Consider the following 13,603-nt stretch of genomic DNA (forward strand, 5'->3'; position numbering starts at 1 on the left):
CAGAGGATGAGACCCAGTGCCTGCATTGCACAGAGTGGAAGGCTGGGGTAGATTGGAGAGGAGGACCTAAAAAGGGGGCATTTACCATCTGCCCTCCACCTTCTCTTCATTAAAGATTCATTCTGGCTCTACCTAGAACACACAAGCACTGACTTACAGGCACATATGACTTGTTGGGTGTCACCTCGTGCCTTTTTTTAATCCGTGCTTGTGCAAAAGAGGCACTCGGAAGAGAGTTTCACTTCAAAATAACACAGTCTGTGCTCACCACCACAACAGGAGCTCAGGGGGGCTGTGCTCCCTGCCAGCTCTGCCTGCAGGAATCACACTCCGTGGGGACCAGCAGCTGCTGTATGGTGCGGCTTTCAGTCCTGCTCTGAGCCCTACTGTGCCTTTGTTGGTTTCTCTGTTTCCTCTCCTGCCTTTCTTTCTCTAATTATAGCAGCACTTCAGTAAAAGCTGTGATATTGACCCTGAACCATTAACGTCTCAGCACCTTTCGGTCAGGGTGCTTAATACAGGACTGTGTCTGTATTTTTATCACTAGCCCTATTTGTAAGTGTCCATGAAAAACCTCTAGGTTTACGTGGTATAATATCTCCTTTTGGTAGAGGGTCTATTTTCTTCCTTTAATGAGCACCAGGCCTAGCAGAGCATTATAATTGTCAGCGATTTACTCATAAACAATCAAACTGGAAATAAGACAAAACTTATTGATTGCCACCAATGCTCCAGTGGAACCACAAATGGTCTTCTCACCTGCAAGAGCAGCTGGGCAGTGTACTTCAACACCCAGTTCTGCCTGTCTGCACCTGCCTGACATACACCAAGACTGCTTCTGCTAGTCAGAGGCCAGGACTGCGTGTCCTCGTCCTGAGAGCAAGAAGGAACTGCCCAACCACTCGACCTGCTCCCCCAGGCCCTCTGGGGATGTGAATGAAAACAGAATTGACCAAGGTGTGTTGGTGATACAGGGATACGTTAATTATTTGCACAGGTCATTATTTTATTCAATCCTGAACCTCGATTCTCACTATCAAGTCCTTCCATGCTAATAAAGCCCCACAGAATCAGCAAGGTTCTGCACACACAGACACAACTCCAGGGCTGTGGCCAGACACCTCCAAAACCATGTTCTCACCTCCCACTTTGGAGAACGAGATGAGATTCCTGTGCTTACAGAAAGGAAACTCATAGGTAGGACTGCAACTTAACCCAGCTCCTAATCCCTGAGGTGTGTAAAGGGCTTACCTTCATGTTCTCGTCACCCCTCACTTGAGTGTCACCACAAATAGTTAGCACAACACCTTGCTGGTGTCTAAAGCTTGAACAGAATGTGAGGAATTTTTCTAATTCTTTCTAACACCATACCCAGTCACGTCCTGCTGGATGCTGTAACCTCTCAGCCGGGCAGTAGCAGGCAGTTGTGGTTAGCTTAATTAAGGCTGCCTTACCATGTCCATTTGTTTCTGACTCCTTGAATGCCTCTCACTGCCTCTACCACAAACACACTGTCTCGCCAGCGGTGCAGTCTTTTAAACACTCAGCTTGTCTTTCTGATAGCTTGTATTTTTTTTTGCTCATTCAGTTCTTGTTTCCAAAGCAGATGTTTCCTGAGTAGAGATGCCTCTTCCTCCTTAGCTCTGTCCTCTTTTGTCTATCTTGCCTTTCGTCTTGGGGAAACCTTTAGCTCTTTTACACCTACAAACGTTCCTGCAGGGAATTTGTACCTCTGCCTAGGTAAATAGTGCTGCTTTAGCAGCTTGGCTTCTGACCTGCCTGCTGGAAGGACTGTTTTGCTCCTAAAAATCCAAAGTGCTTCCAACCCAACAGCCTGGCCTAACAGTGCCTAGCAGACAGCAGCTACAACTGATGACGGCTGAAAGAACCTGAGAGGTTCTGGGAGAGCAACCATGCTGCAAGTCTACAGAAGAAAAATTTGCCTAAGGAAAAACCTTAGGCAAATGGACTCCCCCACCCCTACCCCCCCCACACCCCAAGACCTTAGGGCAAGGTACAAAAGAGAAGAAAGGAGGGACAGGATAGATCTTGATACTAGCTCTTCTCCCTGCTACTTGATTTTTTCAGACCCTCAAAAATTCCCTTTTCATAAAAAAAAATAATGTTCAGTTGTTCAAATCCAGAAATAAAATAATAATAAAAATAAAAGTGTAAAGTTATAGTCAGAAGTGACTTCCAAGTCTCGTGCATTGTTCTTGCTGTTGCAAGATAAAAGGGTCTGCTCTGCAAAGAACAGGTCACCAACACTTCTTAACCAGCAGTTTGTGCTTTTATTCATTGTACTTATATGTTCAGAAAGTTTGCCTTGTGAAAACATAAGAAGCTGGTGACTATTTCAGGCAAAGCTTCTCTGGCAGCATTACTCATGCAGTTTCTTCCCCTCCCTCCAAAAAAATCACAGCCAATACCATGGAAGTCAAACTGCTACATATGCACCTTAATGTACAAGTTCTCCATCTATTAATCAGATCAAATAGACCCCTGAACAAAACAAACAAAAAAAAAGGAAATCTGGGGAAATCTGCCTTGTTAATATTGTAAAAAGCACTGAAGTAAAATCTGAGCTACAGCTGTTCAAAAAGTTTTACTGAAACTGCAAACTTGGGCCGTGGATGGATGTAAACTTCACATGGCTTTGCATGGCTTTGTCCCCAGGGCAAATTGCAGCCCTCCTGGGTAAGCTTCCCTTTGCAGTTTCCAATCAGCCATTAAAATTATATAATCACTGAAATTCAAGCACAGTTTTGCTCCAGCTGAGGACTAAAACTAAGTAGTTTCACTGAAAATGAATGGGATTTCATTTCTCTCTTGAAAAACCTGCAAAGACTTGCAGATAAACTCATCTGAGCCACGTCGCTGGCTGCAGGAGCACTTGCCAGCATACAGAAGCTGTGAGTCAGAAACACGGCTTGTCTCAGGTCCAGTAACGCAACAATAGTCAGGAAATGACTGACTGTGCTTCTCTTCAGTCGCTTGTTAGCAGGGCCTGGCACACAGGCTGGAGCACCAGCATGTTCAGAGAGGGTTGGAGGAGAAAGGCATTCACTACAGCAAGTGCAGGGAAGGCAAAAGAAAGCTCTGGGCAGGAGAGATTCGGGCATGTATTTTAGAAGGAGTAGGACGGAGCTGGGAGAAACGTGGCCTAGCTTGGTTAAAACTGTGACCTAGATCTTCAGCAAACAGAAATTAATTGTAGCCAAGGCCATGGGTCAGCGCCAGCTCTGTGAACTAACAAGGAATGTAGCCCCATGTTTTCAGGGAGAGGCACTGTGGGAATGAGGGTACTCACACTGAGATTTTCCTTTAAGCAAGAATTTGAGGAGTCTAAGATCCTGGCTTTTTACTGAAAAAAAAGGCTTGGGAGGCTCGGAGCACCAGCAGAGCCTCCTCAGGACACAGCTTCAGGCCCCATCTCCTTGCTCCAGGGGATGCAGAGGATGCATTCTCTTCTCCGATCACACTGACTGAATTTTAGCTCTTCATTAGGGCCAAGACATCCTTTTCTATCTGTAAAAATGACCATGGTCCAGCCACGGCCTCTTCCAGTAGATGCTTTCCTAGGAAAGCCTTCCTAACATCTCAAATGTTCTTTAGAAGTTGTTAAAAAAAAACAAACCCACATTCCTCGTATGATGACTCCCGATTATTTCATTCTTCAAAAACACGTCAGTAACTCAAAATGAACTTTTTGTTTCCTGGTGTATTCATGGCTCATTAAAATCATAACCATTCGCTGACCATAAAAAATGCTTTATGTGTTTTTTCCAGTCATGTCCAGAGTCCCTGCAGTGCTGTTGTGGAAAGCCTCTTTTCCATTGCACAGGGTGAAATAAATGAAATTACTTTTATGGCATTGACAATAGACAGATTTCTCTGCTACCCTTCGCAAAGCCCAGGAACAGTAGCAGTGGTTACCCTTATCTTGGGAACAGGCACCAAAGAAAATGATTTATTTCAATTGAGAAAGATTTGCCTAAACATTCAAAAAAGTGTCTCCAGACACTTCAGGGAGGCAGAGGAGGAAAAAAAAAATAATTACGTGAAAACTTCTGTAGAAGCTCCTTGCAATTTGTCTGAAAGACAATTTTTTCTTCCTATTAATGGCTTACTACAGTGCTGTAGCAAGCAGTTTGCAGTGGCTTTTCTAACTGGCAGCTCGATCAAATGGAGTCAGTGGGCTTCGGGTCAGCCCAGAGGCTTCAGTGCAGCCACATTTAATGGAACTGGGAGCCTGTCCTTGCAAATAAACCTACCTGAACTGAATCGCCAGCTGCAGAGGCGCATCGCAATGGACAGAGCCTGTGAGTAGGAATCACATAGGCTGTCCCAGATCAGACGACCAAGTGATAAGTCAGGGGAGGACAGCCTGTGGTTATCTGTTACAGTAAATCAATACCCCACTTTCCCTGAGTACACATTAATTGCTTCATAAGTAAACTCATTCTGCACAGAAAGCACTCCATGAGGAGTCATAGAACTCAAAACAGAAAATGACCCCACCTTGCTCCATTATTAGGACTTTTATTTGATCCTAGAGTAAACACAATCCCCTAATACAAACAGAAGAGGCTCTTACACAAAAACAAACTCTTGCAGATTGATACATCATCTGGCTTTCCTCCCTGCAACTGTTCCCAGAACCTCCGAGCATCCCTACACGGCAGAGTTTGAAGGGGAACAAGGACCTGATAATTCTGAGAGCACATCCTGGATTAAGATGCCTACACTCAAGCCACCTATGCCAGTCATACTGAAATGCTTCCTGATTTTACAGCACTTGTACCTGGCAATCTGCAAGCATTAGCTGAAATGTGGCAAGCTATCCACTTCTCCAAATTTTAGCTTTCACAGACTTCAGCTCTGCTTGTCCAAAGTTCAACTCATCGGTTGTGAGTGATTAAATTTCCCTAAATTGAAATTAATCCCTTCAATTTCTTCCCTCCCTTGCAATGCACATGTATAGTAAGGAATCTAAGGCACAAAACCAACATGAAACATGCCTAAAACTCTTATGTTAAATACTCATATGCCAGGCAACCAGATCTTCAGTTCCAGCCCTCTTTAAGCTGCTTAATGTCCTAAGAATAGAGATTTATAATTGGCAAGGGCTAAAAAGCAGTTTGTCGTGCTGCTCAGCCTCTTGCTGAAGTAGAACCACCACAAGACAGCTGAGTGACACAGAGAGGAGAAGATAATTATGAGAAGGTCTCATTTATGTACAGAAGTTAATATATTTTACATTTTACTTGCTGACAGAATTAGGATGGGTGTGGATAAAGATTAACCAGAAACAACATGAAAACAATTACACAGATAAGAGCTACAGGATAAACTCATTTATTTCCCATTGCAGAGTGAGAAATCTACTGAGTTAAACATAAAAACACGGCTGAGATTGCAGTGTGGGTGGTTTGTCTTTTCTATGAAGGAATCTTTTCTACATGCCTTATAGACTGAGCCACGAGTTGTCTCAATTCACTTTGTCTGAGCAATAGCAGCGTACTCAAGCTGAAAATCTGCATCATTCAAAAGGTTTCGTTTAAAAATAGTCTTCTGTAATCCTGAATAAAGATAGCAGACGTCTATTTTTGTACGGGTTTACAGGAAAATATTAGTGATGCTAGTCCAACAGTTCAAAGATACAGACCAAGGGCTGCAATATTTACTATATACTTCACTTTTCCCTATAAATATAAGGTTAAATGACCATAGTGCCCTTGCAACTATTACTATATCATATCAATTACATTAAGAAGTGTATAACTCTACTTCTGGGAACATTAAAACTCTCTCTGTTGTTTACCTGTGTTAAACAACAAAGTTAACTACTGGAAATAAGAACAAAGACAAGAAGTTTGTTGGCAAGCCTAACTCGAAGGAAACGGCTACTAAAATGCATTCCAGTATAAACACACACCCTGAAGTAACCAGCAAGATGAAATGCAGAAAAATTCTCATAACTGGGACCCTGTTCAAAGATACGCAGGCCGATTCATGACGTGGAAGGAAAGTTAAGTTTGTTTCTTGAAATATCCTGGTGCAAGCCCAGTGATTATAGGTAGGATAAGTTAGCTTTTACGGTAACGAGTGCTATGTGTAAACAGCAATATAAAAATGGAACCATAAAATGAACGTTATCCAATTTTTTTACCTTTAGTTAATGGGGTTGGCTTTTTTTGGACTCATTAAGAGAATGGAGAGCCTGGCAATCAGGCATTAAATTCAAAGCCTTCTCTAATCACTGAACAACTCCTAAATCACAGCTTTGTTCTGTATCAAAAAAGCCTTTCCTAGCACCCCAAAGAGACCGGGATCCAACAGCCAGCTACAGAATTGGACAGCATGTGTGCCCATTTCCAGATGGCCAGCCAGAAGCTGAGGACAAATACAGAGCCCAAAGCCCGGTTTTGCTGGAGACATTTTTTTGCACAAGCCCACAATATCTTGTGCTGCACTTGTTGGTCAGAATTAGCCACTTAGTTTAGAGGAGTTCTACTCCTGCCTGGGGTTAATTATGAGATACCAAGAGATAAAGGTATCCAGCATTCAAGACTTCAATGTGAAGAGCAGTATCTTGGTTCAATCAAGATCCAAAGTCAGTAATCTCTTATAAATCAAGGTGCCATCTAACCACTGCAGAGGTTGCTTGGTTGCAAATATGAGGAAGATCTGCTGATGTGAATGACGGCTTTTTGCTCCACTGAATTGAATGATGGCTTTTTGCCTTAAAGACCGTGCAATTTTGTAGCAGAGCTCTCCCACTGACAGCTCACAACTGATGTTTGAACGTCAAACAGATTACTCAGGTCAAGCCGAAAAAGACAAGGAAGGCTCAGCAGAAACTCGAGACTGTCAAGAAATGAGTGGGAAAAAGGCAAGTGAAAGGGAACCTGACACGGGGGTATAACCTTTGCCTGAAGCATTGTCCTTAGCGCAGACAGCTACACACCTTATTGGCCAGGTGCTGAATTTATATGACAATGAGAAGATTAATCACGGTAATTGCTTGTAATTGCACATGTCCTAGCTGTAAAGGGTGTAGCTGAAGCTAATGAATGAATCAGACAAGCAAAACAGCTGTCCTGTGCCCACATCCACACTCCTCTGTGGCACTGATCAGCGACCCATCTCATGCAAAACACAGCCACCCTACTGTACTGTCTCTCTGATTTTGGCTTGCTATCATAGCGAGCAGTGACCATATCAAAGCCAGAGCCTCTGTGCACGGGTCTTGGGTATTGCACATTTGTATAATATGCAAATAATGTGCAATAATTGCACATTTATATAATATGCTAATGAAGCTTTACATCTTTTCGGTCTGTGCCATTTTACTGCCCTCTCAGCAGAAGTCCATACTGCAGTTTATGAAATAATTTCAGCCCTTTTCTGTGCCAAGCAACACCCCAGATCAGGAAAGTATACCACCTCCGGTTACTTTTAGGCCTGTTCCTATACGTAACTCCAGATCAAGCACTCTGACTTGAAATTATAGCCCTTTGCAAGTCAACAGACCTTTGGGCCATACTCATGACCCCAAATGGACATAAGCAGCAAAGTCTAATCTTCACCATCAGTCCAGGCGAAGAAAAAAGCACAGACATTATCAGAGGTTCAGCTGCCAGCACTGATTCCAATCACTTGCTCATTCTTGTACCCAGATCATGGCTAAACTCACTAAATATTAACAAAAATAAACATCTAATTTGGTAATGTATGTAACTGAAATTCACTGCAACATGGTTAGAGGATGAAACACCTTCAGGATGACTTCAGAATTAGAGCGTTCATTTTTCATGACAGCATCCCTCCGTGATCCCTTTCATATCATTGCAAAAAAAAAAAAATTTGCCTGAAAGCAATGTCTGGGCTTGAATTTGGCAGCATCAGATTCTGCCTTTGACCTTGGACAAGTCACCTACTCTTCCCTGTTTTGTTCCCCATTTAAATGCCATACACTTTGACATTTAGTGTACGCTTTTAGTTGGGACTATTTGTTTAAGTTGTGGTGGACCTGTTTTTTTTTGTTGTTGTTGTTTGGGGGTGGTAGTGGTGTTTGTTTTAAATAACTTACCACAAAAAAATAAAAATACACTTTTCAGTGGTGCCTGATCCTGGTCCATGGGAAAAGAGGAAAAAAAGCAAAAGAAATTATAGGTTTCTATTTCCTTTTCTCTTTTTTCTCGTTTCCTTAGCCCATTAACATTTCTGTTTAGCTGGAAATCCATAAGTGAAAAGCAAAGACATGTCTCATCAGTCTACGCTGTGGTATGAAATTGAATCACACGCAAAACAGGGAGGAGAGATCGGGCACAAAGGGTGTGTGAGCAAGAGTCAGACTGCTGGGGTGACTCCCTGTCATGCCTGCGGGAAAGGCATCGGGACAATATGCCACAAATATCGGGGGACACCCTGCCCTGTCGCTGTCGGGGTGGAGGGAGGGAACCTGGGAGTTGGAGAGGAATAGAAACAGGTCCCTGCTCCGTGTCACAGGTGAGCCCTCTCCCTACCTGCCTTGCCTCCCCAGGTGCCCTTACATGATGGGTTTGAGGCCCTGGAGCTTGAGGGACAGGGTGGTGAGGATGTGGGGGAAAGTCACAGGAGGCTGTCTAGGGCAAGGAGGTCGACTCCATGCCTCAAGACTTCCTCCAACAAGAAGGCAAGAAGGGTAACGGCCCCACATGTCAGCCAGACCCTACCCTTAGAGAAGTCTGCTTCCTACCTGGGACATGGGTCAGGGAAATTGCCAGGAAACTTCCTGGCCTTGTTCACCCCTCCAATTATTACCCCTTAGTGATAATTCACACTGGCAGCAATGAAATTGCTGAGAGAAGCCTGAGGGCTGTCAAAAGGGACTTCAGGGCATTGGGGCAGTTACTGGAGGGAGTGGGAGCACAGGCAGTGTTTTCCTCTAGCTTCTGAGCTCCCTTGAGTGAGCTGTTTTGGGGGCTTTCTGCTGCTCCACCAATGGCTGTGAACAACTCTTCTGTCTTTGTTACTTACAAGTAACCAGACGTGTACCAACAAGTCAACTTCACCCGTTCAGCTAACCCAATCTGAGAGCTTCTTCTGCATGGGGAATCATTTCAGTTTCCACCTGGCCAAAAGGAAGCTAAGAATTAACTTCTCCTTCCCAAACTTCCATCGCTATCGGCTCAGGGTTGCCCTTATTCCCCTCACACCTGCCTATCTTCCTGCTGGTCTTTCTTATGAGAAGAGGACACGTGTTTTGGTGTTTAGCCAACCTGCCCGGTGCATATGCTTTGCAGTTTTTTTACCACAGCCCATTCTCAGGCATTATGCATGTACTACATTTCCTCACATCAGCTCTTCTAGAAGGGGCTTCACTGCTCACTGAACCCATTCAACCCCACCATGAAGCACATAATGGCATACTTGAGCCTTCTGCTGGACCCATTCCACGAGAAACAGGCACAGGATCGTAGCATTTCACTGGTGACCAAAATCCAAAGGGTATCATTAGAGCCACAGAGTAAGCAGGGCCACAAAGCATCCTGTTATCTGACTTATCTCTCACAACGAGGGGAATTACCCCACTGGGGGCTTATGTTGGCTTCTGACAAGCCTGCAAAATTATGTAAGACAGCACAAAGTCCATCTTAAACAAGCTGGCTAAAGTCAGTATTCCAGCTCCTTTCAGTTTGGCCCAATAGCCCTCAGTCAAACATGGAAATATTGACATGACAGATAGCAAAACTGACCTCTTGGCACCCAGCACCAGTGGCACCACAGGGACTGCTCCTATTAGGAACGTGTTGGCTTGGCAGAGCTGATCAGCCCCAGTTCACTGTGCCACGTGCAACTTCAGAGTTGTGCCAGGATATTGACTTCTTCCTGGCAGGGCCACACTACCCAGAATAACTGGAATTTCTCCATGGCTTACAGAGCGCTGCCTATCTGCAATGATCTTCACTGTTTTAATGTATTTGTCACGAAGGAAATTTACTGGTCATCATGAAAACATAGGAATAGTAGGCTTTTCTGAGAAGTTTTGAGGCCATCTGCTTACCTCCTCCCTTCTCCTTGCCTGCACCTGAAACTAGTAGGAAGTGTTTAATTTGTTCATTCCCAGAAACCTTCATTTCAAAGTGTATTTGGGGACAGCCTGACCTCCCGTGCAAAGGCACTCTGATTTACGGTCCTTTGCAAACCCTGAGTAACCCTGAAGGCAAGGTAAAGAACAGGACGATCACTAGGCTCCCAATCCTGGTATCTCTTTTCTTGCCATTCAAAGTTTGCTAAATTCTGCACTTAAATGTGTATTAACATCTAAGTGCCAAGAAAAGCACCTCATTGTACACAACCCTAACCTCCGAGATTAACTGACGTTAGAAGCTAACGATGAAGATGCTGGTAGTGCAATGGGCATATGAGTACATTTGTACTTGTACATCTACATATTTAAAGCATTACTACAAAACTTCATCACTCAAGTTGGCTAAGGCTCTGTGTGAGTTGTCACAAGGACCACTGTTCCTCACAGCACACCCTTCTCTGGTGCCCGTGTTATCAGGGCATCTCCAGGACAAACAGACATCCTGCTCCCACCAACCTCTTCCCCAACAGCTCTAAGAAGAGATTGAGGTCAAACATGCTTTTCTGTTTACAGTGCATGATAAAGGAAAGAGAATTACACAAAGGCAGATTTGTGGACACAGACCTCCAGATATAAAACCTTCTTTCTTCTTTATTGCAGGGAAAATGGATTTAGGAGGGAAAGAGAAGGGGAAACAATGGTTTCCTCTCCAATGGCTTCGCTCATTGTCCTTCAAGCAAGGCAAACCCATCTACATAGACAGTTGTCTAAACTACTATCCCTTTGAAGCTGTTTTTTTAGCTCAGGATAGACTAGCAGAGGTTGTAGATGCAGATGAACACAACAAGAAATGCTATTCATACAACAATTTGCACAAAAGGACCTGGAGACTCTGCCCAAAGGGCACGGAAATCCAGTCCTGCTGTTGAGATTGAAATAAAGGTAATGCAGCCACCAGACTCTGTGGAAAGGACTGTCAAAAATACGTCAAGGTCAAACCATCCCGTGCAGGACCCAGGATTAGTTGGAGGACCAGGGAAACAAATCCCAGAAAGGAACAAACTTCTTCTCCATAGCATTGAAGAGTTGGGCTCTGAAAGACGGTATTAGAGAAAGAAAAAAAGGATCAAAGGAGGCTCTTAAGGTCAAGACGCAAATGCAAAGCAGTGTGATGGCTGAAGGCCATGGGAGCACAACCTGATAACTGTGCCAAAAAGCTCAGTCTGCTTGCACATGGAGAGAGGTGTCAGGCATGTGGTTTCATGCCGTTCTGCAGGCACGTTCGTGCAGCACTGCCCTGCAGAGGGTGGGAGACCGCAGGGCTCTCTCAACTCTGACGGTCTGCTTGTGAACTCCACAGAGTCAGGGTGAGAAATAATACTGAGGGGATGGCCCTGGGCCAGGCAGACACCACAGGTAACAAGCATTGCACGCTGCTGCCTAGCTGCCACCTCCCCACAACCATTTTGCCGAAGACATAGCAGCCTGCCCAAAATACAAGGAGGAAAAAGGACAGTTAGGTGATTTTACTCCTTACCTTCTGTTCTCCACCAGGGAGAGGGTGAGGGCTCTTCATCTCACTGCTCTTCCTCTCAGTAGCAGAGGCCTGACAACAATTAGCTTAATGAGACCTCTCTGAAGTGTCCCTCAGCAGGACACAACATGGCTTTGGGCACGACAGCAGTGAAGGGGAACACGGGTGTTATGAGGCACTCCTGACAAAGCACACTTCAGCAAGGCCTTTTGATACTGCTGAAGGGCTGGCACTGAACACACAAGACCCCAAAATCAGCCCAGGAGAACAGCACCCAGCTAACACCAACTCCTACTGCTGGCAGGGAAGGAAGACTACAGAAGTACACCAAGAGGTTGCAGAAGCCAAATCTGCAGGCACAAAACCTTCTCAAAAGCCAGAAGAGAAGGGAGGAAGGCCCCAAGGATGCTCCTTTCTCACGGCGAAGCTGTGGGATCGGAGGTCGGTCCCTGCCTGGGCTGCCTGTGCCCTCTTGTGGCTGCCTGACAGAACACCAAGGCCACGCTGCACCGGGTAGGGCCAGTTACATCACGTTTTAAACACAGAATCCGTAGGATTATTTATCTATCTCCTACTCTGGAGACAGCTCTCAATCCCAAATCCATCAGCTTTAACACAGGGCAGAAGTTGAACAACACAGAGCAGCCGAGCGCAGACAGCCCCGCTCAGACCCAGCAGGGAAGCACCACAGGGCTATGGCAGGAGGCAGCCAGCCTCCACTACTCCAACTACTCCAGGGGCCAAGTGAGTGTCACTGCTACCTGCTGGTGTTCTCCAGGTCTCAGAGGTGGCAGGTCCTTCCCCCTGGGCAGCTGTGGACACTCAGCTGCCTCTGGTTCCTCTCCCTCCCATGACATCTGATGCCAATGAGCGGGAATCCAGTCAGCGCAAATCCTACCCTCGCTGGCCTAAACTGACCAGAGGAGCCTGAGAGCTGTGGTAATAGACCACTCCTTGTATTACAGGAAGGCAATGCCCCCATTTATACAAGATTGTATGAGGATTTTACAAGGAGTAAAGGATGACAGGGACCTGTCATCCTGATTTGGAGGCCTCACCAAGCATTACTAATGTGAGGCCTAATGCTGTTTTCTGCTCTGTACCTGTTTCATTTCCCAAAGGCCTGTGATCTTCTGCTTCTCCCCTCCACAGTCATCACAGCGGTACAAGAGATCTTCCATGTTAACTTCCACAGATAGAGAGGAGAGCAAATGATTTTACTGAAGCCAGAGCAGCCTCGCTTCCCAGCCTGAGAAGTCTGGGGGCTGCTGCTCCAGGTCAGACACACACTGTGACAGCAACCAGCTGCCACATGAATAGATAGAATTAATAAATCCCAGCAGCTGGTTCTAGTGGGGATAAAACTGCATTTGGTGTTTGAGTTACCTTTTGGCCCTCCCCAGCCTCGTAGGATGCAAAGTCACCTCAGCATTCGAGTTAATCACAGCTCAGCAGGGGGAGGAATCTGAGAAGTCCACTGGGAAAAACACAAGTTATTTCTGCATCAGCTCCGTGAAGTATTTTACTGCCCAGTCTCCTGCTCATCAGGTTTAAAAACTGCTTAGTGGATGTTTCTCCTTGAGAGCTACAGCACCTTTCCAGCTGCTGCACCACACAAGGGCAAGCCAGGCACAGCTAGAAAGGTTAAACATGAACTAGAAAGCTGTGGAGTCCATAGGCCAAAAACCTACCCAGCCAAACTTTCCTGCCATATCATTAAGGGTGCATTTGCAATAGCAGCCTCTGAAACGCACCCATCTATCTTCACTTGGAGCTAGGAAAAGCAGGAGGCTGCTCAGCTCTGCAAGGAAGAATTAACCTTGAATTAACCAGCCTTTGAGACAGCCAGTGCAGCCCATGCAATGCTTCAGGCCAGTAAGAGACCACAGCTGAGCAGACCTCAGTCTCACTTACCAACCACACAGGCCTGCGTTGTAATGAGAAATGCCTGTGAAAAACGCTGCTTGTTACCAAAATACTGTCACTTAGCC

Source organism: Netta rufina (assembly GCF_964035555.1).
Source record: "Netta rufina genome assembly, chromosome: 5".
Classification (NCBI taxonomy): Eukaryota; Metazoa; Chordata; class Aves; order Anseriformes; family Anatidae; genus Netta; species Netta rufina.